The 12,587-nt window shown below is 40.6% G+C and overlaps 1 protein-coding gene and 1 long non-coding RNA gene across 3 annotated transcripts in view; one reads left to right on the plus strand and one right to left on the minus strand.

The window, feature by feature from the left end:
• The window catches only part of LOC124253437 (apoptosis-stimulating of p53 protein 2-like), a 128,683-nt gene that overhangs the window by 98,630 nt on the left and 17,466 nt on the right, over nt 1-12,587 (plus strand).
• On the minus strand, nt 3,237-5,167 carry LOC124253421. Of its 2 annotated transcripts, none has more exons than XR_006892210.1 (2): nt 5,075-5,167; nt 3,237-3,529 (listed from the first exon to the last, which is right to left on the minus strand). It is a non-coding gene; the product is annotated as an uncharacterized LOC124253421 (long non-coding RNA). The 2 variants fall into 2 exon arrangements; XR_006892209.1 differs by lacking the exon at nt 5,075-5,167 and adding an exon at nt 4,731-5,044.

The raw sequence follows: 12,587 nt of genomic DNA on the forward strand, positions 1-12,587 counted from the left end.
AAATGAAATTTGAGGCGAAAAAAAAGGAGCTTAAAAATGATCAACCCTGTCAGAAGTGATCTTGTACTGAAGGAATTGACAGGTATTTTTTTTATAGTAATTCCAGGAACGTCGGAATAGATGCCATGCATGTGAAAGCATGTTCTTTTGATCTTGAATGAATAATATAAAAACAATCATTAGATTCCTATTTAAGCAATACCCATAAGGGAAACCAGCCACATGGAATTTGTCACAGGCATAATTACCTGCGTCATATGATCCCTTCAGACAGGTAAATGTGCTGTAGGCTGATTAAAGCAATCAAATCCAGCGAACAAAATCCCTGTTCACTAACAGGCTGAAGAGATAAGGTCGGGTTGCCCATCCACGGACAGATGGAGAATGACAGTCACAGTACTTGATGGCGACAGGCCATGTCTCAGTAATTCCTGCATTCTTCTACCTCTGGATTCCTTTGCTCATCACAAGATTATTATTTAAAAGTGGGACAGTGGTAGTGGTTAAGGTGGGGCGGTGGTAGTGGTTAAGGTGGGGCAGTGGTAGTGGTTAAAAGGTGGGGCAGTGGTGGTGGTAGTGGTTAAGGGGGGATGGCAGTGGTTAAGGTGGGGGTGGGGGGTGGGATGTGCAGTGGTTAAGGTGGTTAAGGGCAGAGGCGTGGTAGTGGTGGTTAAGGTGGGGTGCAGTGGCAGTGGCAGTGGTGGTGGTGGGGGCGCAGTGGCAGTGGTTAAGGTGGGGCAGTGGTAGTGGGGGGGTGGTTAAGGTGGGGGCAGTGGTAGTGGTTGGGGGCAGATGGCAGTGGTTAAGGTAGTGGTTAAAGGGTGGTGGTTAAAGTGGGGCAGTGGTAGTGGTTAAGGATGGCAGTGGTTAAGGTGGGGCAGTGGTTAGCGCAGTGGTGGTGGTAAAGTGGGGCAGTGGTGGGGTAGTGGTTAAGGTGGGGCAGTGGTAGTGGTTAAAGTGGGGCAGTGGTAGTGGTTAAAGTGGGGCAGTGGTGGTGGTTAAAGTGGGGCAGTGGTGGTGGTTAAGGTGGTTAAGGTGGTGGGGATGGCAGTGGTAGTGGGGTAGTGGTTAGTGGGGCAGTGGTAGTGGTTGGGGCAGTGGTGGGGTAGTGGTGGTTAAAGTGGGGCAGTGGTAGTGGTTAAAGCATTTGCCGGTCAAGCTGATGACCTAGGTTTGATTCCCAACATGGTGTGAAGCTCATTCCTGGTGTCCCCCGCCGTGATATTGCTGGAATATTCCTGAAAATCTACTGCATCTTGCATTGTGTCCAGAACATTTAACTACTCCCGTACCAGGTACTGCACCGGCTGCCTGTCAAGTCTAGGACTGACTATAACTTGTTGTCTGACATACAGATGTCAGTAAAGTTTAGCTTGAGCAGATCTGATGACACTGTATGAATCCATACCCAGTTATTTTGATCAGAAGATTTGTGTCAATTGTCTGTTTCTCAGTGAGTCTACAGATTTCAACACAACTTGGCCTCATCAGTGGAATGATTTTCCAATTCATATCTGAGTTCCTAAAACTTTTGAAGTTTTCATACTTGAACTCAAAACAGATCTTTTTCATAACATGTGCTGCTTGCATGATTCGTTGGTGGAGAGTTGGTTGTAGGCCCATATGTTTCTATCTATGTAAATTTATTACCTACGAGGGCAAACATATCGGGGTTCATATTTTTCATACGATGCCCTAGGGCAAAATATCACTTTGTCATGGTGACGTGACGCCATGAACAATGATATGATGTCACGTTTCTTCAGTGACGTTGCGTTCTACATGCGGTGACGGAGGGTAGACAGAAAGTAGATTTGGGTTTATTTTCCTTAATTTGACGACTTTGGTAATAAACAGAATATTATATGAGTGCCCATATCATACTATGTTTACGACACTCGTGCCTAAATATCGGTATATCCCTCGCTCTCGCTCGGGAAATACCAACATTTAGGCACTCGTGTCGTAAACATAATATGACATGGGCACTCATATAATATCCTCTATGTATTGTCCAACTGTGTCACTTTAACCCTACACTGGGTGCATGGAGGCTAGTGCTATCTATGTACATATTGTTTTTCTATTTACTTCACTCACAGATTCCACGAAGCTTTGATACAGCTGCTCCCTGAATCCCAGATACATTGTGATTATATTTCCAAGATTGTCAGCTCCAGACCACATGGGTACATTGTGTGAAGCCCATTTCTGGTGTCCCCCGCCGTGATGTTGCTGGAATATTGCTAAAAGCGGCATAAAACTAAACTCAGTCAGTCAGTCAGTCAGTCAGTCAGTCAGCTCCAGATAGGAAATAGACATCTACAACTGAAACATGTTCAGATCTTTATTGGGGCGGTGGGGTAGCCTAGTGGTTAAAGCGTTGGCTCGTCACGCCGAAGACCCAGGTTAGATTCCCCACATGGGTACAATGTGTGAAGCCCATTTCTGGTGTCCCCCGCCGTGATGTTGCTGGAATATTGCTAATGGCGGCTTAAAACCAGGTAGCCTAATGGTTAAAGCGTTGGCTCGTCACGCCGAAGACCCGGTTGATTCCCCACATGGGTACAATGTGTGAAGCCCATTTCTGGTGTCCCCCGCCGTGATGTTGCTGGAATATTGCTAATGGCGGCGTAAAACCAAACTCAGTCAGTCAGTCAGATCTTTATTAAACTTAAATCACTCTTTCTCTGTTTACATTGTGAAAACAAAACCACCACTTTTAACTGGTCAAATACTCAGCAATAAGGCTTGAAGTAGAGTCAAATCAGTCACTTACTCACTTGCCTCTCCAGTATATTGAGTGATATATATTGTGCTCAACAATCTCAGTACTTGTGCCTTGTTTCCCTGAAATATCTCTTACTATTTGTATACCATTCAGGTTAGACTTTAAGTTAGGGCAGAGACCATAAAATATTATATCATATAGTCTCTGGTTAGGGTTAGGCTTTGGTGTTGTTTAATGTGCATTATTAAGAAGATTTGCCAGCTCTCCAACTGTGAGGATTATCAAATTGCTTTTGAGAAACATTTATTTTATAAACAGTTGATTGTTCATATAGAAAAATTTAAAATGTTTAGGTGGATAAATAAATACAACATTCATTATTCCAGTTTGACTTTTCGCTGTTCATCAACTTGCTGGAATCAATGACAAACAGGGAAGAGTTAAAACAACAACCAGGAATGTCATCTGCACAACTGACGATCAAATATACAACATGATACGAGGAGAAATTCCTTTATTGACAAAACAATATTTATTTCCTTGTTTGTGAATGGGCCAATACTGTGAGCTGACCCTCGATGGCCCCATTTTGATGGCAGACATCAGATCATGCTGTGTCAAATATTTACCGACTGGTTAGGTGTGACAGGCAGGCGGGATGAAGGAACAAGTGTTGGGTTGGTTTGGGGGCAGATAGCTAGGTTGGGCTCCAGTAAATGTTCCACATGTCCTAGGGGGCTACGAGTGGCCGGAATTGGTTGGAGCTCCAGGTGTTGAAGCAACTCAGAAATAGTTGTCCTGAAAATAGAATGTTATAGTGTCTGTGCTCACATAACACTGGATGTTCTGGATGATAAATGAGTGCAGTGGGCGATACTAGGTCATGCTTGGCTGGTCCGTTATAGCACAAACAAGGGGAATATATTTTGTTGTGAATAAAATGAACATGTATGTATCCACAGAGAGGAAAAACAATTTCAGTTTGTTTAACAGATAAATGGAGGCTAAATTATTATAGTTTGTTTAAAATGCAGACTTTGGGAATGTTTACTTCAGTTTATACCTTTCGTAAAACAATTAAAACAATGGTTCTTTAGGGGTTTTATGTAAACATTAAATACACCATGTCAATATTATATACTATTATATTATAATTACTCCTTACTTAATACTTGAAACAGAATCAAATCAACTTACCCTCATTTGTCACAAGGAAAAGTGTCAAATGCATGTAAAAATACTCACAAAAATGAATAAAACTTAACAGGGTTCATGCAGAAAAGCTATTTCATGGAATGAATGAAGGTATGAACATGTATAAAGAATGAGAGATGAATGAAACCCTGAATGAGTGAAAAAAACAGTAATGATAAGTTTTGGGGAAATGAGGGTCCGCTTGTGCTGATAATTGGCTTTATCACTCAAGGAGATCGGGGCAATTTATATCCATCAATATGTAATTAACTCGACAATGGGAAAGAGGTGGAGTTTTCTGGAGTAATTACTGCTGAAGGAACAGCCATAGTAAACATGCAATAGGTTTGTTATGCTTGATCCTGACTAGAGCTGATTGGGAAAGATTGTCAGTTTAAGCACAGGAGTAAATAGCTGTACACAAATGTTAAAAAATTTTTTTTGCCTCGTGGAATACATGGGTCAGTATATGTTTATGGTAATTTAAAAAGATAGCAATAGTGTCAGTGGTAGAGTGCTTTATAGAGATCATCTTTCTACTTTCATCTGTTATATATAGACATGTTTGTATATATGTATGTTTTATTTTGTACATATTGCTGCACACCTGGTTGTCATTTTGCATTATAGGAAAATTTATTCTTTTTGCTCAGTGATTCCTGCAGTGACAAATCTTCCTGTGTTTATGATTGATGGTTATATTAGTGTTGTCATTGTGAGACCAGTCCAGGTAATATTGGACCTAAATGAGCGTATCCCACACCCTCCGTTGTCCAGTGTAGCACATGTGTTGATTAATCAATACCTATTGTGTGTCGCTGTGAATGAGTTGTAGGTGGCCTGAGACGCTATCTACTGGTCACTCCCTTGGTCAGGGCTGTGGTCACCTGCCTGCTATCTGGTCCAGCATACCTTCCAGGTATGCCCTCAGGCTATTGGTGTATTTGAATCACAAAGGCCAATGGCATTGTGCCAGTGGTGTCTCCAGTGAAGCAGGGCTGTGTGCGACACGCTCCCTGTGACCCTATTCTGGCTGTGTTCACCAGACCACTCACATCAAGGAAGCCATCTTGTCCCGCTCTCTCCATCTCTCACCTGTATCACCACACCTGGACTCACCTGGACTTACCTTAACGACATCCTACTCACCTGTGGTAGAGGGAGCTCTAGTGTGAGGATATCCCCATATTATCGTGCTTGATGATTGGCTGATTGGACATACAGTGTAGGAGTGACACGGAGTCGCATTTGTGGAATTCTTCTGTGTACTAGATGTGAATCATGTCCTCCTGTCTACGGAGTGTGGTAGTATGGAACACAACAAGCAGCAGTATGTCGGGTATTACAGTGCTGAGGAAGACTGGGATATACACACACTGGAACTAGTCAACTCTCACCTGGAGCAATACCTCACAATGGTAGGTGTTACATCTGGGACAGTCTGGCATACTTACATACCGGCCTCACAGCTCACTGCTTTGTGAAGCTTTCACATCTTGTGTCTTGTGTCTTGTTTCAGGTTAATGTGGGGAATGATATTTGATACCTTTTTGATAATTTTGGGTGTACATGTGTTGAAAACAGAGTTGATTTAGCCAGGTTATGACAGTATTTCACACAGTGTTTATATACCCAGGGTACTACAGTACTTGATACAGTGTTGATATTAGGGGTATAACAGTACTTGATATAGTGTTGATATTACTGGGGTATAACAGTACTTGATATAGTGTTGATATTACTGGGGTATAACAGTACTTGATATAGTCTTGATATTACCAGGGTATAACAGTACTTGATATAGTGTTGATATTACTGGGGTATAACAGTACTTGATATAGTGTTGATATTACCAGGGTATAACAGTACTTGATATAGTGTTGATATTACTAGGGTATAACAGTACTTGATACAGTGTTGATATTACCAGGGTATAACAGTACTTGATACAGTGTTGATATTACCAGGGTATAACAGTACTTGATACAGTGTTGATATAACCAGGGTATAACAGTACTTGATACAGTGTTGATATTAACCTTTATGACAGTATTAACCTGTATGACAGTACTTGATACAGTGTTGATATTAACCTGTATGACAGTACTTGATACAGTGTTGACATTAACCTGTATGACAGTACTTGATACAGTGTTGACATTAACCTGTATGACAGTACTTGATACAGTGTTGATATTAACAGTAATTGGTACAGTAAATGTAATCCTGGGTATCAGTATATTATTTATAGTGACATTCTTACCCGGGTATGATAAGTTTTCTACCTACATATAATTCTCGATAAGTTGAAAAACACCTGATTCTTTCACAGATTTACTGTATAGTAGTGATATGAAAAAGGTTTGATTTGACCTCTTTTGATTAGTATCACGTATGTATCTTCAGTACAGGTGTACCAGTGTATTTGAAGTAAACAAATCATCTCATGAAAAGGCTGGTCCAGAGTTGGGGCTAAGTGACTAGTTTCAGTGTCAGCTAATACGTCTTTGATCAGCTTAACGCTCCAGCTGTCTGCTGATTATTATTACATTAAGTTCGCTGTTATGCTTACATTCTATGCTGCCCGACTCTCCATTGATTCCGTATTTATCATTTCCTACAAAGCCATCAAAGACAGTGCTGACTAGCTAATGGTGGAATTCATCAAGTATTGAGACTAGCAGTCGAGTTATACAGTTTCTCTATGTTCTAGATTGATAACCATTCATGTAGACACTGAAAACATTGGTAAACAGAGTCACACCTGTTGCTGGTTACTTAACCCAGTCATATCGGTAATTATCACATATCATTATAATTGTCACCCATCAAACCATTGGTGAAACCTGCTCACATTTATTTCATGTATCTCTGTTATTTATCTCATACTGAATATTTCAATCAAATGGTCAGTGGCGTGGCAATATTTGATGACTCATGGATGTTGCAGCAATGAGATGTATACACCTGCTATTCAATGTGTCGCAGGTGAATGACACAGGCTTGGTCATAGTCTGTCTCCAGTCCCTGAACCGTTCTGTTTTCCCCATCTTCCCATCCCTTACTGTGATGTTTTGCCCCAATAAAGCAAGTCCTGATTTTCTACAAGGTCATAATCTCCCATTTCACTGGGGCTCCTTTTCAGTGTAAATGTAGTTGCTTGTTTCTGTCAGATTATATATTTTCAGAAACTTAAGCTTGGTCCAGCTCAGTCATGTGTGTGGTCAGGACTGGTGAAAGTAGAATCTAGCTAGTACAATACATTTTGGTTAGTTTTAAACACATTTCTACTAAAAAATATTGGTTGGTGGCGTAGCCTTGTGGTTAAAGTGTTCCCTCATCACGCTGAAGACCCGGGTTTGATTACCCACATGGGTACGATGAGTGAAGCCCATTTCTGTTATTCCTTGCCATAATATTGTTTGAATATTGCTAGAATTGACATAAAACTAAACTCACTCACCACTCTAAAAAATATACAGCAAGTGTCCGGGACCAAATATAGAGTTAGTTGCGTTTATAGTTTATTGTAAGCATGTTTGTCATAAACATACTTTACCATATAGAATGTCATGTCAGTTCCCATTGTTCTGCCTGTAGATATGTGTATAACAGTATCAGGATGTCTTCTAAGTCCTTATAGTGTTTGGTGAACAACTGTTGTCATTAATAGTCAATAGGCTTGTCCAAGGATAAAAGTTTTCTGACGTTGTACTAATGTTATTTGTTTCCTTGATGGTTGATATCCACTGTAATCTTATCTTGTAAAGGAACATGTTCTACTCCTCCCTGCCACTTACTTGGACGTTCGTTGAGATTGTGTCATGGCTAGTTATTGAATCATCTATTCAAGCGGGAAGTCATATGCTTTGAATTATTTATTTTCCTTTCTTCTGAATTATCTCTACTTGAGAGGTCAGCTTGACATTACACCTGTAATTATAACAGGTGTTTTCTGCAGGTAAAACACTGACAATACAGCAATACTGTACCAAGACAAATGCTCAGATGCTGATAGTAGGAGGTGAACTTAGACAATAAAAATGACATTTAGTGAGTCCACACAAGTTATGGATAACAACTTCTTTTAGATACGGTAGCAGCAACATTTCAGTATAGATCTTCATACGAGACAAGACTTGACATCAATTTAATAATAATTTTTTTTTTTTAAGTATATTTGCCAAGAATATGAAGTCTAGAACTCTGTGAATGTTGATGCAAGATGTGTGATAATCAGTCCCAAAATAGAATACCAGTCAGAGTATATAGATGTGATGCCAAGCATCTAATACACTCACTAACTTATGTCATATTTGTTCGTCAGCTTGTATATACAGTAACTGAGTACATCTTGTGTCAGATGTCAACACATAGATCAAACTGTTCAGTAGACTGATGCAATAGGACAAACTGACACTTTCACGATATCACATGTTCACTTAACACAGACGAACATCTACAGTTATCAAGTAGAATTTAACAGCAGAATATTTTTATAGTTAATATGTAATGTATTGTTTGTTGTGCTGTGATTTATACACCGTGTAGCTTCAGTGACAAGCGTCTGTGGTAGCTACTTGTGTATGGAGGAATGTATTCACCCTTTTAGATTGATATGTGATGAGTCAGAGAAAATAACAGTGCTGGCTACCTGGGTGGTGGTTACCGTGGCTGTGACATCAGTAGACAATGACAGGTGGATGTGACCTAGTGCCCCATGTGTCTATCAAGTGCCCCGATATGACATGCCAGTAGGTGTAGTGTCTTTCAGATGCCAGGTGGATGTTGCAGCAGTTGCCCCATGTGACTGTCAGGTGCCCCATGTGTCTATAGGTGCCCTGTGCATGTTCAAGTGCCCTGTGTGACTTTATGTATATGCCAGTAGGTGACTATGTGTCTTTCAGATGCCATTTGTATGTTAGCAGGTGCCCCATGTGTGTGTCAGCAGGGTGCCATGTGTGTATGCCAGTAGGTGCCCTGTGTGTGTATATGTCAGCAAGTTCCTGTGGGACTTTCAGGTTCCATTGTGTGTGCCAATAGGTGCCCCATGTGTCTTTCAGGTGCCATTTGTATGTTAGCAGGTGCCACATGTGTGTGTATATCAGCAGGTGCTGCTGTATGTCATATATGCCATCACATAAGACATTTAAGACATACAGATAATTATTGTATGACTCGACTGTGGAATAACAATTGTCCATTACATAAACTGCTGATTTATATTTTGTTAGGGCTGGAGGAGTAGGTTTTAGACAGGTATGTAATTGGTCTAGGTTTGATCCCCATCATGGGTAAATGTAGTGGTGGTTGTGTGTTATTCTGTTTTCTTATTTAGAAATAATGTCGTCCTCAGTAATCAACTTCTTCCTCGGGTTGGGTTGTAATTTCCGTCGTTGTGGCAGAAACAGGTGATATGATCTCTCACAAGGATATATTTATGAAGTTGGGCGATAGCTGCACGTAAAAAGTTGTCCTTCTTCCCGGTAACTACTTCCTAATGATTGTATATCACACGATCAGAGTTTCCAAGATATTTCACACAGTCAGCAAGTATAGTGTCATACATCAGGATGTACAGGATATATCACGATCAGCATGTAGGATATATCACAGTCAGCATGTAGGATATATCACGATCAGCATGTACAGGATATATCACAATCAGCATGTAGGATATATCACAGTCAGCATGTACAGGATATATCACGATCAGCATGTAGGATATATCACGGTCAGCATGTACAGGATATATCACGATCAGCATGTAGGATATATCACAATCAGCATGTAGGATATATCACGATCAGCATGTACAGGATATATCACGATCAGCATGTAGGATATATCACGGTCAGCATGTACAGGATATATCACGATCAGCATGTAGGATATATCACGATCAGCATGTACAGGATATATCACGATCAGCATGTAGGATATATCACAGCATCAGCATGTACAGGATATATCACGATCAGCATAGGTCACAGGATATATCACAGTCAGCATGTACAGGATATATCACGATCAGCATGTAGGATATATCACGGTCAGCATGTACAGGATATATCACGATCAGCATGTAGGATATATCACAATCAGCATGTAGGATATATCACGATCAGCATGTACAGGATATATCACGATCAGCATGTAGGATATGTCACAATCAGCATGTAGGATATATCACGATCAGCATGTACAGGATATATCACAATCAACATGTAGGATATATCACAGTCAGCATGTACAGGATATATCACAATCAACATGTAGGATATATCACAGTCAGCATGTACAGGATATATCACGGTCAGCATGTACAGGATATATCACGGTCAGCATGTACAGGATATATCACGATCAGCATGTAGGATATATCACGGTCAGCATGTACAGGATATATCACGATCAGCATGTAGGATATATCACGGTCAGCATGTACAGGATATATCACGATCAGCATGTACAGGATATATCACAATCAGCATGTAGGATATATCACGGTCAGCATGTACAGGATATATCACGATCAGCATGTATCTTGTCACACAGGCCATCCTTATATTAGGCAAGTCCAAGAACATCAATGCCAGTGTTTTGTAGGGACAACGTTTTCTTATCATTCATATTACGTAGAACTTTAAGCTATTGATTACTGCCGTAGAGACTTGTGCAAGTCTGTGTCAACATGTACCGGAAATTTAACACTGATATATACACTCTTTATCACGAAGTGTTCCGATACTTTTTAATAGGTATAAACTTTACAAAGGCTGAGTAGTTCTGTGTGATATTTGAACGACGGAGGGAGATAAGTGACATGCATGGACATACCACTAGAGTGTAAACATCACGGCCTGTACAAGACTGGAGGGCACCTGCTGATGTTACATTGCTGGTAATGAGAGACACTACAACCACTGAGGTAATTAGTCTGCAGGCATTACACAATGTACATGTGTTTGAAAGGTTATATACATTAGGTGATGTGACATTGAAACCTTGGCAGAGATTTACCAAATGGGCTTTTCATGTTTCATTATTTGGTCTGTGTACAAGTTCCTGGCTACAGACTTTGTTGAAACACTATGTATCTATTTCTGATGTTGATTCATCTGATTACGGTAATTGGCACACGTCTACACTACTGAGTTTAAGTGGGGTGCAGGGTAGCCTAGTGGTTAAAGCGTTCACTTGACATGCCAAAGACCAGGGTTTGATTGCCCACCTGGGTACAATTTGTGAAGCCCATTTCTGGTGTCCCCGGATATTGCTGGAAAATTGCTGAAAGCAGCATAAAAAGCCTCGCTCACTCACTCACTCACTCACTCACTCACCACTCACCACACCACTCACTCACTCACTCACTCACTCACCACTCACTCACTCACTCACTCACTCACTCACTCACTCACTCACTCACTCACTCACTCACTTTACCTATGTTGGTGAGCTGTGTAGGACAGAAACTTTCTGAAGGGGTTACTGACCGCAGCTATCTTCTAAGTTTCATACATGCGTTTTTTTAATTTTAAACTGCAGTGTTAGTGTTTGACAGTTCGTGTTTTGAAGTCACAGATATATCTGTAACCAGTCAGGTACAAAGAGCCTTGTGGTTTTACAGTTACGCCATTATCGCATTCAATGACAAGTCCGCGATGCTGGAAACAGGATAACCCGTTCTCCCACCGCACAAAAGGTGTTCGTTTTGTTTGAATTCAAACGTGGTATGGAGCACTTGGTTGCCTCAACATGACTGAGTGAGTCTTTCTTATCTCGGTGTAGGACAACGCCAGCCCATTGACACAGAAATGCTCCCTAAGAATTTCATCCTGTCTTGCCTCAGCTGAAATTGATCCTGAGGGGTTTCTATGCCTGGCCCTCGTTGCTTCTTCTCTCCAACACATAACAAAGGTCGTGTGTGTTTCGGGCTTAAAATCAAAGTTCTGTGAAAAGGTGTGTTTCAGATCATGAGAATATAACGATGGTGGAGAAGATTACGTATATGGGTACACTTCCTGTCATCTGTCATGTCCAGTCCTGTCATCTGTTACACCCAGTCCTGTCATCCGTTACATGCAGTTCTGTCATCTGTTACAACAGGTTACAAAATTGGGAGGAGCTTGTTCTTTTCAGATCAGTTTACTGAGGTATAGATATGCTAGGAAAATAATGCTTTAGAAATGTGACATGGAAAGGAAATTCTTGGATTTAAAGTAGCTGTAATTATTTGACAAAGGTCCTTGGTCAGAATTTCTGCAAATGGTGAACTACAGACAGGAAATGTATTCAGCACTTCCAACAACCAATCTGCTTCATATTAATGCTGTCAGAAAGTAGTTTTCTTACTATCCAGTGCTGAAAAAAATAAATTAAATTTCTTTGTTAGAACTTATGTTGATACACATTTCTATACTACATCAACTCCCTGCGCAGTCCGAGAGGAGCCATTACCTTTACTTCTTTTGTCCTTTTGCTGTTGATTGTACCACCTTGTACCAATGTAGTTTGTACCATGATACAGCTCTATATATGGACATTGCATGCTTGGTTGTATTACTGATCAGAGGGTACCAATAACGTCTTCTCAATGTCACTGCCTTTGAACAAACACCATTCACAGGCAACAGTCACATGTGATCAGATAACTAGGTGT

Source organism: Haliotis rubra, unplaced genomic scaffold (assembly GCF_003918875.1).
Source record: "Haliotis rubra isolate DU_JTF1 unplaced genomic scaffold, ASM391887v1 Scf1141, whole genome shotgun sequence".
Lineage (NCBI taxonomy): Eukaryota > Metazoa > Mollusca > Gastropoda > Lepetellida > Haliotidae > Haliotis > Haliotis rubra.